Source organism: Triticum aestivum, chromosome 3A, assembly GCF_018294505.1.
Source record: "Triticum aestivum cultivar Chinese Spring chromosome 3A, IWGSC CS RefSeq v2.1, whole genome shotgun sequence".
Taxonomy (NCBI): Eukaryota; Viridiplantae; Streptophyta; class Magnoliopsida; order Poales; family Poaceae; genus Triticum; species Triticum aestivum.
In genome coordinates, this window is record NC_057800.1 from 559,911,837 (window position 1) to 559,924,620 (window position 12,784).

Consider the following 12,784-nt stretch of genomic DNA (forward strand, 5'->3'; position numbering starts at 1 on the left):
ATGGACCGGCGGTGGGGAGTGGTTTCGGGGAGGGCGGGCCGGCCGCGGGCGGCGGGGGCTGGAGGTTCGGCCGGTGGTGGCTGGCGGCTCAGGGGGGTGGAGTTTGATGATAAACTGGAGGCCCTTGATTTCCTATCCAACGGCTGGAAAATCTAATGACCAGAGATGAAAAAGTCAGTCGACTGACGTGTAGCCTCACCCCACACGTACACATGGATGCACGCAAGACACGCACGCAAGACACGCACGCATGTAGGTGTGCAACACTGACACGTACAGACGCACACATGTTGGCGTGCAACACTGACATGTACACATGCACTCACGAACACACGCACGTGCGCACCCATGCATGCAACACTGAAACGTACCCTTGCATGCATGCAACACTCGCACGCCTGCATGCACACAGCACACGACGCAAGACACACATTCAACCTATACGTGCATGCACCCTTTGTTAAGGACATGGATTGTTATGGGTATTAATCAATCTTATCTGTGATAAGCAGAACATTGATGTTTGCAGCGGTCTTTATGAATCACAACGTATCGAACGGGCTATCAACATAGTAGGCTTATCTACATGAAAAAGATGACGTCACACTCAATGAACAATCATCGGTTTATGAAATGCCTGCTTCTGACTGCCCTGGCCCACCCGAAGCTTCCTCTGCTGTGCGCTGCCTGTGTTGGGTCACTGACATGCATGCCATGCACCCAAAGAGCCCACATGTCAGTGGAAGAACGGTGCGGTGTCCTAGGTCAGAGTCGAGGGCGCCACTCGCGGCACGCCCGGCTGAACACGCCTCCGTGCCTCATTCAAACTCCTCCATGAAACCCGCCCGTGTGGAAGCCGAGAAACCCACTCTAGACACACGTCCGTTCATGACCGGGCCGCTCCCCTATCTCCTCCACCATTTTGTCCACTCTTACAATGGCTTACGAAGAGTAGTTATTCCGCATCCAAGCCGGCTGGATAGCCCGCCGGATACGAGCTATGCAGCTCGCTGATCCACCTCCCTCCCCTCGCCCGACGGAGCCAGTTGCCGCCCCAAGCCGGCACGTGGTTCAGCAACTCACCGCTCCAGGCCAGCTCGACGAGGAGCGGCGCACGGGCGCCGTTGCTGCCGTCCATGCCGCCGCCTCGTACCGCGTCTCCCTTTTCTACGACTGAGACTCCCATGCCGGTGGCCGCGCCATGCAAGCAGCGACAGAAGCCGGGTGCACGGAGAGCAACGAGTCGGTGGCCAGCGCCTCCGCGTCCACCACCATCATCGAGGAGAAGTAGAACACGGGAGGCTGCCGCCGCTTGGGTCCCATGAAGGCCACCGCGGAGGCGACGCCGGCGTACACAGCAGGTGTCTTGCCGGATCCCTTTTTTGCGAGGACCTTCGTCGACCCCGCATGGGCTCCATGGAAGAGGGGAATGTTAGGATGAACTCGAGCCAGTGCCGGCCATGCGAAGTAGTGGCCGGTGGTGAACTCGAACCGGTGCCGGCCACCATCATGTTTGGCACCAGCCAGTGATATTAGTTGGGCAGTGGGGAAGCAAGCCGTCCTTTGCGCTGAAGCATATACCTCCGAGGCTCCCGGCAGTCCAGTGATCGTGCTGCTGGACATGAGGAACACAAATCGATCGGCGGGCTACCATTTAGGCTAGGTATTATATACCTATGCTTTCCAGAACTAGCACCGCGTAGTTCATTTGAATGTAATGAAATCCATCATGTTTGTATGAAAATCAGGTATTTTATATGATTTCCGTCGTTGTTTATATGAAATATCAGTTTGTCTACGTGTTTGCATGAATGTCGTCCGGTTGGTTGAGTTGCTGTCATAATGTGTGCAGCTACGGTTGGATGGCGTAATTTGCGGGTCACCGGTCGGTCTGCGGGCGGCTCGGGCGGCGTTGTGGGACAAAAAAACACAGCTCGTGCGAGCTCGTCTCCAACGTGCGCGCTGGAGGATGCATGACAGCATGAGCACCCGAGCCATTCCTCGTTCATCGTTGGCAAAGTCACCGGTGGACAAAAGGGTCGCCAATATTTTGACTACCCCGGGCAAGATCCAAACAGCCCCTCCCAATAGATTCAAATGCGTCGTTCGCCGTGGAATTTTGCCATGTGTTGTTTTCATGGACTAGCAAGATGCCCGTGCATTGCACGGAACATCAAGATGCATTTTTTTACAAAATCCCGCATGCATGCAAGGGATAATTAATGTCCTCCTTTGCTAGTACCACAAGGCAAACACCATTAATATTGCATCGATTAGTGTTAGTGGCCTTGTATATCTGCAAATTGTAATTTTGATAGTGGCCCCTTGTATATAAAAATGGAGGGAGAAAGATGAGAGATAAGGTGAGGAGGAGTGGGGCGTGGTGGTGACTGGTGGTCGGACTGGGCGGAGGCATGGGGATGGATGGCGCATTATGTCTAGGTTTGTATCTCTCTCACACACACCCACGTAGGTGGGGGACGTGCATGAAGAGAAGAGGTGCATGCACGGTGCACATACTCCCGTCTCTTTCCCAACCACACCCGCGCGGGTACACGGTGGAGCTCATTTCTGTACGAAAAAGGCAGCCCATTTGGTAATTTGGCACGTGTACTGGTTGTCCACTTGGTGGAGGGAGGATCGTCTACCACGGGTGAACAAACAAATTGCAACTTGATGCATTATGTTAAATTAAAAAAGAGGCAAACCATGTGGGGCCTACCTTAGAGGCAAGGCTTTATACACTGGAGTACTTTTGATGTGTCCCGTCAACTTGCAGAACAAGGAGAAGCTTGATTAGTACACCGTCTCCCCCGCCCACGGGCGCGATGGCTCGCAGGATGAGGTGAAGCTTGCTTATTACGCCTTACGCCCGCTCCCTCGGCCACGCACGCGGTGGCTCGCAGCACGAGGAGAAAATTTTACTACTCCCTCCATTTACTCCTCGTCCCTACTACGTACTTTGGTTAGTACTCCCTCCATTTACTTATACAAGGCCACTATAAAAATACATTTTGCATCTATACAAGGCCACAAATAGTAATCGAGACAAAAGTTAGTACTCCATCCTTTCCAGTTTATGGCTCAATTTCAAAATCTCTCGAACCAAGGTAGACGGTGAGTGGTCGAACTAATTTTGTATTTTGCACAAGTAATTAGTACGCTCGTTTTTCTCAAGAAGTTATGTTTACCAAGGCATTAATTAGAACGAATGCATGAATGACCACTAAATTTCCATGAACTTGTACATGCATTGGTTAGTTTCCTCTTGACACTGCTTGCGTCGGGTGATTTAACGCACCTCGAAATCCAACATGTAATGGTACTACTACTAGTATAGTGGAACTGAGACTTATCAAATGGAAAAACGAATGTTTTTTAGATGATCCCTATAAACCCTAGTGGGTACATACTCCGTAAAAACAGATTTTTCCAAAACTAAGTCGCTCCCTTTCATGAATTCTGTAGTATACTCCTCCGTCGACGCTCCCTTTCATGAATTCTGTACTTCTTGTCGCCGACATGTGGGACATATAGCAATCGGGTCGACGTGTCAAGCACCAAATAACAGTGCAGAATAGCAAGGGGACGCACCCCACTTGTACCAGCCCAGTAGTAGTAATGAGCAATGAGACGTCAAATCACAATGCCGCACTTTCCAGACGGACGAAGCAACCATTATTTCACACTTCGGTTCACCATCATCTCAAACCACGTACTAGTATTGCTTCTGCCTCAAGAGGGACACGCGCATTGCCTTGGTACATCATGACACGTGGGACCGCATGACAGGCCATGCTCCCCTGCCGATCGCTCGGTAAAATCACCTCATTTTTACTATACTTCCTCCGTATCAGTTTACTACATGGCATGCACGTCGTTCTAGGTTGAGAATTTAACTAGCTATATATGTGATGAACAGTACTCTAGCCTTTTAAAGAATGTATACTTTTGTACAGTAGTACTATCGATGGATTGCGCCATGGAGCAAAAATTGAAATTAAAAAAGGTGGTACATATAGAGAGCGCTCGTCGGCAAATTATGCATATAGTATTATTAAAAAGGCTAGTCACAATAATGGTGTCCAGCACAACCCACCCCTCAAATAAAACTAAGAGGGTGCTTGGATACGTTTTAGTCCCATGACTAAAAGTAGTGGGAGTAAAACATGCTAGCCTCACCCATGCTTGGATCCAAATACTAAAAAGGATAAAATCAAGTTAATGAGCATTTATTATCCTCCAAATCCTCCAATCCAGAACTCGCCTGTGTTAAAGGAGAGGAGTTAAATGAGTAGAGAGAGGACTAATCCACATTTTAGTAGGGGTACCCCTGACTAAAAAAATTTAGTCTCAAGACTAGTTTTATCCCCTCTTTAGTCAGGGGTGCTTGGAACATTAGCCTCTTAAAGAGACTATTTTTAGTCAGACTAAAATAAGTCCCTTGGATCCAAGCACCCTCTAAGCATCCTGGAATTCTTTGACAAAACTAAGCACCCTGAAATTCTTTGACAACTAAACTGCTGGCTATATGATGTTGGCCATATATATTGTACGTATATAATGTGAAGAAACGAGTGGTAGTACTATACCAACTAAAAGATGAAATGTAAGAAATACTAGTATGTACGTACTGAAGAGTTAAAGTAACGAGAAGAAACATAACATAGTTCTGCTGGGGGCTCAGCACAACACACCCCTCAAATTAAATTAAGCACACCTGAAATTAAACTTTGCAACTATTCCGGTAGACACTGCATTAGAACCACCATGAGCAACAACACTGCCACCATACTCGGAGTCCTCGTCCACGTCCTCGAGTTTGTCCTTATCCCTCTTCCTCTTGGCCGATACTTCTTTGCTTGAACCGCACACTTGGCTGTTGCTCTTCATCCAACCCTTGTAGATATTGAAGCAAATGTAGCCATCCATTGCAGCATAGTGCACGTGGTCTATATCTAGTACATTCTATTGCCATGCATGATGATGAAACGTGTAATGAGGTTTCTCCAGTTTACCGTACGAAGGATGAACCATGGCTCCTGCCAGGGTCAGCATTGAGGGCTGACGAGAGGACACCAGCCGATTCTTCTGGAGGTCGAAGGTGTTGCCTACAACAAGGCCTATCGACGCAGGACTTCTTTGTCGTTACCAAAGTCTACAGTAACGAATTTCACTATTTTGTCCTTGAGGAAGTTCTTAAAATCCTGGCACTCAACGTCGGCATGGCATATGTGGTAGACCAAGCAAACGTTATGTACGCAAACATGGATCACGGCGGGCTTCTTCCTCTCTTCGTCCTTTAGATCCTTCTCTCGTCCCAGGACTGTGGTGTACTCAACATCTAGCGCAGCGACCCACTCATCATCTGAGTTTTCGAACATGCGGCTGAAGCGAGAATGGCATCCTTTCACCATCGCGGAAGAACGGGTGTAGATGACGTCGAACTCATCGCCGGTGATGGTTCTAACCTTGTACTCACCGCCGATCATGGAGATTTGGGACACCATGGATTTGGGAGGAGGGTTAGGATTAGTGGAACTGTCGTAATGTGAATGGACGGGACGACTAGGAGCGAACCGCCATAGTATTGAAGGACGTGTAGGGACGAGTAGGAGCGAACTGCTAGCGTGCGAACGGCGGGGTAGTGGATTTCCATTCTGCCATGATACGGGCATCCGAGAGCCCTTGGATCTGAGATCGAACGGTTGCATGGCGTGATTCTAGACCTATGGGTGAATATCCTATCCTAGAGGGTTATTCTGCAAATTTTCAGCAACTTAGCATGCGACCGTTTGATCTCAAATCCAAGGGCTGCCAGCAGCCCGTATCATGGTCGCGCCTACCATGACCGTCACGACGCTCGTGCGGTCGCGCCCTTGGAGATTTAACACGGTGCGTTAGGCTATCTGATGTTGGCATGTCATACATAGTCATCACTTAGTCACTCATACTAGAACAAGGTTGGCTATAAGTGTATTTTTTTACTCCTCTCTATCTCTTTCTTCATACTCAACGAAGAAATGGTGCTAAGCGCATGTATTTATTGCATTTGCCAAGGAGTGACCTCTTCCAATGAAATGGTGTTGCTAAGTTTGCTTCATTTAATTAGCTATAGACTCAAAATTGTCTTTTCACCTAGGTACACGCGCTTAGCACCGTTTCTTCCTTGGGTCACCAAACTAGTCTCTCTCTTCTTGATTAACTTGCCACATCAGACTTTATGCCTACGTGGCAAGCTTAAGCATCTATAGGAGAAAGTAAAAGTAAGTACAATAGTGCGCTTTACATGGCATTTTTGCATATGTGGAGGAAAGAGAGGCAAGGAAAAAGTGGAGAAGTGGGCTCTCATGCAAGAGCCATCCTCTACTACATGGTGGAGCATTGGGAGAGGCACCTGTATGGAGGTGGTCAGGAATCTGGGAGACTCACGCCGGTCGTAGCGCCGCAGATAAAATGATAATGGCAAGTCAAATCACGGGGCCCCACCTGTCCAGCAGTAACTCGCTGTCAAATCACACAGCCCTACGTTTGCAGCAGCCTACTCCCACGTCTTCTCGCGTCTCTGTCGAACCGACTAGGCGGAACTGCCCTGCCGCCTACCGCGCAGGATAAGCCCCACCCTCAACTTTTAAATACAACTACATCTGCTTAAGAATCCAATGATATACTTTTTGTGACATAGTAACTCATATTTAGTTAGTCAAATGGATGACCTAGAACTACGTGCAGGCCCTATAAACCGATACACCTAAAAATAAAAAAACCGAGACAGAGAGGGTAGTTCAGCATGTATCTTTTTAGATCAATATAGTCGGGATTCACCAAGGAGCAAAACCAAGTGGTAGGCTGCTCCTGTCGTGTTGGCGTAGCAACTCAAGTAGGGTCAGTCCGCACATGAAATGGCGACACACTTAGCAGGACCCCTTTGGCCAACATGTGGCTAATCCACCGTCTTGTTCCACGTGCGATGCATGAAATTACAGTTCGGAGCAACGGTTGGAATTGGAGGCACCCCGGTCGTAGCGCCGCAGTAGTAGAAAATGAGCGACGAGGGGTCAAATCACAATGCCCCACCTTTCCCGCATTAAGCTGGACGGACAAAGCAACCATCATTTCACTCTAGGGCGCAAGAGCATAAAGAAAAGAGAAAACAATGATGCGTGCGGCAGCTACCTAGGGTACCCTAGGGTAGGGGTCTCCAGTACAGATCCTTTTTTTTGAAAGCGCCTCCACTACAAATCGGCTTCTCCCTCGTCCTCTTGAAGAAAACCAATGATGAGTGTGGTGGTAGGGTTTGTAGGAGTACTACGACATGTGGGGCCACGTCGTAGTAAACGAGTTTGAGCCGACGCCTTAAATATGTGTGGGACGCTTGGTTTTACGGGAACGAGGCAACATTTTGGGTTCGGGGACCAGTGGAGATATAGTACGTACAAAAAATTGTGGACATAGGTTCGACCGAAAGGCAATGATGCATGGTCCCTGCATTTTGATATACCCGGGGCCGCGTGAAATTTGCTACTCTACTCAAAACTAGTAAGGTACACATGTATTGAACGCATGAGATTTTGAAACCAAATTATGAATAAATACACACTATAGGATGTAAAGCTTTGAGTCATATATGCATGATGTAGATGTTCGTTTAGTTCTTATAGTTCATCTCATTCAAAATCAATAAGTTCTATAAAAATGTTAAGATTCATGGGGTTGTGCATTGCACTCCCTCCGTTCCAAAATAGATGACCCAACTTTGCACTAACTTTGTACAAAGTTAGTGCAAAGTTGGGTCATCTATTTTGGAACGGAGGGAGTAAATCATAAAGTAAAAAACAAATAATGGCAATTCATTTAGAAAAAAACAATCAATTATGATACAGAAGATTCTAGAACAAAGGAGAAGTGCTTGTTTTTTTAGGTTTGTGCATTATGCTTAAGTTCAACCATGGAGTCTTCTAAATTGTACATGTGGTAGATCTGGTGGAATGTTGATGATATCCAACGGCCAGTAGTGCTCGGATTTGCCTATCTCTGCACTTTCGGGTTAGCTTCATCCAGCGGCCATCTTTCAAAGTTATTGGCACACTATATAGTTCTTGTGCCATAGTTGCATGTTTTGGAAAAAAGCTACTAGTGGGTTGTACTATCTATTTAGGAATAGAAGATGTATACATGGAAGTTGTAGGGAAAGAGATGACATGGAGCATCTCAATTCCTATGAGTAGGGATTGGAAAAGAGATGTCATTTGGTTCACATCATAGGAACTTTTCTATTGAATATAGAGATGACATGTTTCTCAATTCCTATGAGGAGGGATTAGAAAAGAGATGTAATTTGGTTCATATCATAGGAACTTTTCTATTGAATATACACTAATGTTTATTTTCCTTTGAAATTAAGGGAGTATAGGAATCCATTCATATGAACCAAGTGGCTCTAAAGCTATAGAAATGATATCATGTTTATTTCCTTTGAAATCTGGAGTATATGAATCTATTCCTATGAACCAATTGACTCTAAAGGAAAAAATCCTATAAAAATCATATCATATAGAGTTCCTATGATATTCCTCGACACTAAAGGATGCTTGAAATTGCTGTGGGTGATATGGTGGTCTTTCTTTGTAGACTCCTCACCCAACTTTATAGTTACCTCTCGAAGATGAATGAAATGATATATACATGGTATTCTACATGTGCAATTTGGTACACGAAAACTCGGTAAAATTTTGCGAGGTTCGAATTTTCAATAAAGCTATATGCACTGCATTTCAGAACGGAGCGAGCATACGGCAGTTGCTAACACTCACGTGGAAGATTTGTGTGTAGGAGGAGTGGCTGTTCTGTTAAATGACATGGCAAAACTGACACTGTCGGATGCTGATCTAACGGTCCTTACGGCGTTCGTCAGGAAAAGGCTTGTGGCGAATGTTTGTCGGATAATGATTTATGGACACATGCATTGCATTGATATGTGCCCCCCTCTCTCTCACGCACACGCACCCTCACGAGTCATGACTCTCCCGAGTCCTCTCGCAGAATCGCACGTCGCACCCACCGTCTATCTGCAGGTAGACGTCACGCACATATGTGCTCTTCACACCCTACCCTCAGAACTTCTAAAAAACAGAAGACGGCGCACACATTTTATTTTAGCTCAAATGTCACACACTTGTACTATTACTCTTGCGGTGAACGTTCTTTGGGCATAGTATATTGTACTCTCACGAAGAGAAGCGGTGCACGCACGCACTAGTTCTCTCACACCCACTCGCGGGTACACATAGGAGCGCATTTTTTTGAAGCTGGTACAAAAAATCACTCCACTATATATAAAAGCAGGAGCCTTAGCGCTTGCTTTACTAGGGTTCCTCTTGTTCACTCTCTCATGCTCTCCAGATCTAAGCAACACATAGGTGGCCACACTCTCTCTTAGCTCACGGCTGGTCACAAATCCAGTCGGACAACCTCGACCGGGGAGGGGTGCAGGTGCATCGTTCACGCTGTCGTCGGCGGCGAGGGAGGAGACCAACGGCTGCCCGCGCGTCTCGATCGGCAGCCGTGCCGTTCGCTTCGAGAGAGCGCCGGCTCGGGAGGGCCTCCGACCCCTTCTTCCTCCCTGCGGTATTGTGGCCAAGATGTGGCCTCCCGACGCCGTCTTTGCGACATGCCGACGACCCTCAGGTATATATTCCTTAGAAACCTGCCTTGCTCTACTGCCCCAGCTCCCTTCGTGTGGATCCTTTTCTACTTCCGTTCGCTGTCCCAAAGCCATCTAGACTTCTACTAAGGCACGTGCTTTGCACGTATGTTCTATATGATAGATACTCATATACCTTCTTTTTATAGAAAGAAATGGGTACTCGTATCTTGAGTAGATATCATAGTGTGTTTGTTTGCATGATCTAAGGACTATTCTGAAATAAGAAGCAAATCACTCGCACAAATCAAACTGAGTTCCAAGTAAGAATTTGATTACAAGATAAAAGTTCTAGTTTTATTATATGTTGTTTCCTGGGTTCCACTGATGTATAGTTCCAGAGTTGTTTGACGGTTTACATGCATGTTTATGGACTATTTTGTGCAACTAAATAAGTCATTTAGGTCTAACAGACACTCATGTCCTGTATTAGCTTGAGGTATAGCTTATGTATGACTGAAATAAAATATTACACTCTTTATGTGAATAATAAAAATATTACATTTCTCGATGAAGCAGAATAAAACTTTAGCTAGCATCAGCCATGCAATGTTATATTATGTGAATAGTGTAAACTTTGCAGTATAGCGACATCTAAAAAATCCATTTTTACAGTAATCTAAAAAAATAAGTTAGTAGTAGAGTGTTTATTTCCCAGGTGACAACGGGGAACCAAAATGTGCTAGCTATTTGCCAACTTGTCGTACTTGCATGTGAGGAGGTGGTAGCAGTTTCTAGACATTTCTCAACTTCAGTAGGTGCAATCCAGATTCAATGGGGACTTCTTTATTTGTTTACTTGGAGAGTAGAGTCGGCTATGTGCACAAGGAGCGGGAGCGAATCCGGCAGCTCTTAGCCGTCAGATCATGTCATCCTTTGTTTGATGGACGGCAGTGATATGCATGAGAGGGGAAATGAACGGTGGATTTTGAGCCAATGCTTGTTTGGGCGGGAGAACTGAAGATGGAGTGGTAAATCCAATTTCAAAACTGCAGCATTATAGTAGTAGTAGATCAGAAGTAAAGCTATTTCATACAGTCGACTCAAAGCGTTTGTTCAAACAGGGAAGAAAGCGGGAAAGCTGTAGCATGAATCTAGGACTTGGTTCTAAGAGGAAACGGGGGAAAGTAGTAATATCTGTCACTGTTTAAATAATCATATATCTTATTTGCGCAAACAGGGATGTCTGTCTCCATATCGTTTCGGGATGTCTGTCTCCGTATCGTTTCTATCCGCGCAATCAAAAGCACACACCTCAGTTTTAGTACAACTGCGCAAAATGAGATGGCTATCCCTCGCTGCCGTCGTCTAACCTCCCGTCTTCAAGGTATCCTTACATTGGTAGTAACTAAGGTAGAATGACCAACGCAATCTAAAAGAAGCTGATTCGTACGTTTTACTTCCTGATTGCAATGCAGGGACGAACGAAAACAACTGCATCCTAGTCCGGAATGCACTTTCTACCAGTTCATCCATGGACCAAGGACTAGCTGGCACGGCTGCACGGCAGTTTTTTGGACAGGTGCGCGGACAAGAGGCATTGTGGTCTGCTTATTTCTGCAAATAGCGGTGCTTAAATTTAGTGGAATGCACAAGCATTTCAGCTGGTCAGTACACTGCATGGTTCAGTTCAGCATTCTAGCTGATACCACAATTATAATTGGTTATTCTGGAATGAGAGAACCTAACCCTGAATGGTGGCAACAAGAAAAAACCAGAGTGAACTCCAGGAAATTTAAGCCTACTGGGAGGCCCTTTGCTCAGAGAGAAGCCTTGCTTGTTTTTTTCCTGATTTGTAAACCTTCTCACAACTTTGTCTTTTGTTGTGAACTAGTATATGTTTGTCATGTTCTATGAATCATTGAGATGTATAAAATTGCTTAACTTATGCTTTTCAAGTTTTTTATGAAGACGAGTTTAATGTGAGTGTTCCACATGAGTGCTGGACTAGCGTGTGAACGATTGGAATTTATTACATTGTGGCCTGAATTAACTGCATGAACCACTATAACAAGATACATAGTTGCTTATATGTCAGACAGCAGATTGTTGATTGTTAGCTGGTCGATAGCCTAGTGTTGAAGCGAGCTGAGCCAATGTGCCGTGTTTTGCACAACTGCTTACAAGTGGGGTAGCACCAACAATGTTTACAAGTACTTATGTATACGTCGGCGCACGGTTCTCGAACGAGTGCTCTATTTCATCAAAACACACACTGCTCGTATGATAAACCATGACAACTTATGTCTTACCATGCCATATTCATGAAAAACTAGTGAGGACGCATCTGTTTCGGCAACAATTACGATGGTTCTCACATGATTCATGGGCACACAAAAGTAGCAGCAGCTCCCATAGACAGATTCAAACAGAGTACGAGCCCCAGAGGGGTCGATAACAGGCAAGGTTCGGATAATTAGACACAATCCAAACTACTATTAAACACTAGCTGGGGCAACTATTTCATGCCTCGATCTAATTTGGGCTGGACACAAGAAGGACATTGCCATGAACATCATCGAGGATGTCCCGCAGCAGCTCAATCCTGTGAACCTTCATGAAGACAACCTTGTGGCCTTGCAACTGATAAACTTGTTTGTGGAGGCATGCCATGTCATCTTCCTGCGTAAGCTTAACAAGAACAGTATTCCTCACAAACGAAGGAGTAGCTTTGAACTTCTTATGCTTCGGTACACCCTGGACAACACGCCTGATAATAGTGAGGCTGGAATACAACTCTTCATTGGTATAACCGCAAATGGCTTCCAGGATCCAACAGCCCAAGAACTCTGTTTTCCCAGTGCGTATATTCAGGTTGTCCGCCTCATAGCGAGTGACATGTACAACCACACAATCCTTGTCTACATCAGGGCTCTAATTGAAACAGAAACAAATTCTGAATTACTTTTCAGTATAAGAAACACAAGTTATTTAAACCACTACGTATACCATGGCATCGAAGCTAATAAAGTTTTGCATTATTAATCACCACATACTTCCTTTTCTAAAAAAATCACCATATACTTAGATGAAAAACCACAATCGAGATCGGCAAAGAAGGAAATCACCTTGGGCAGCTCA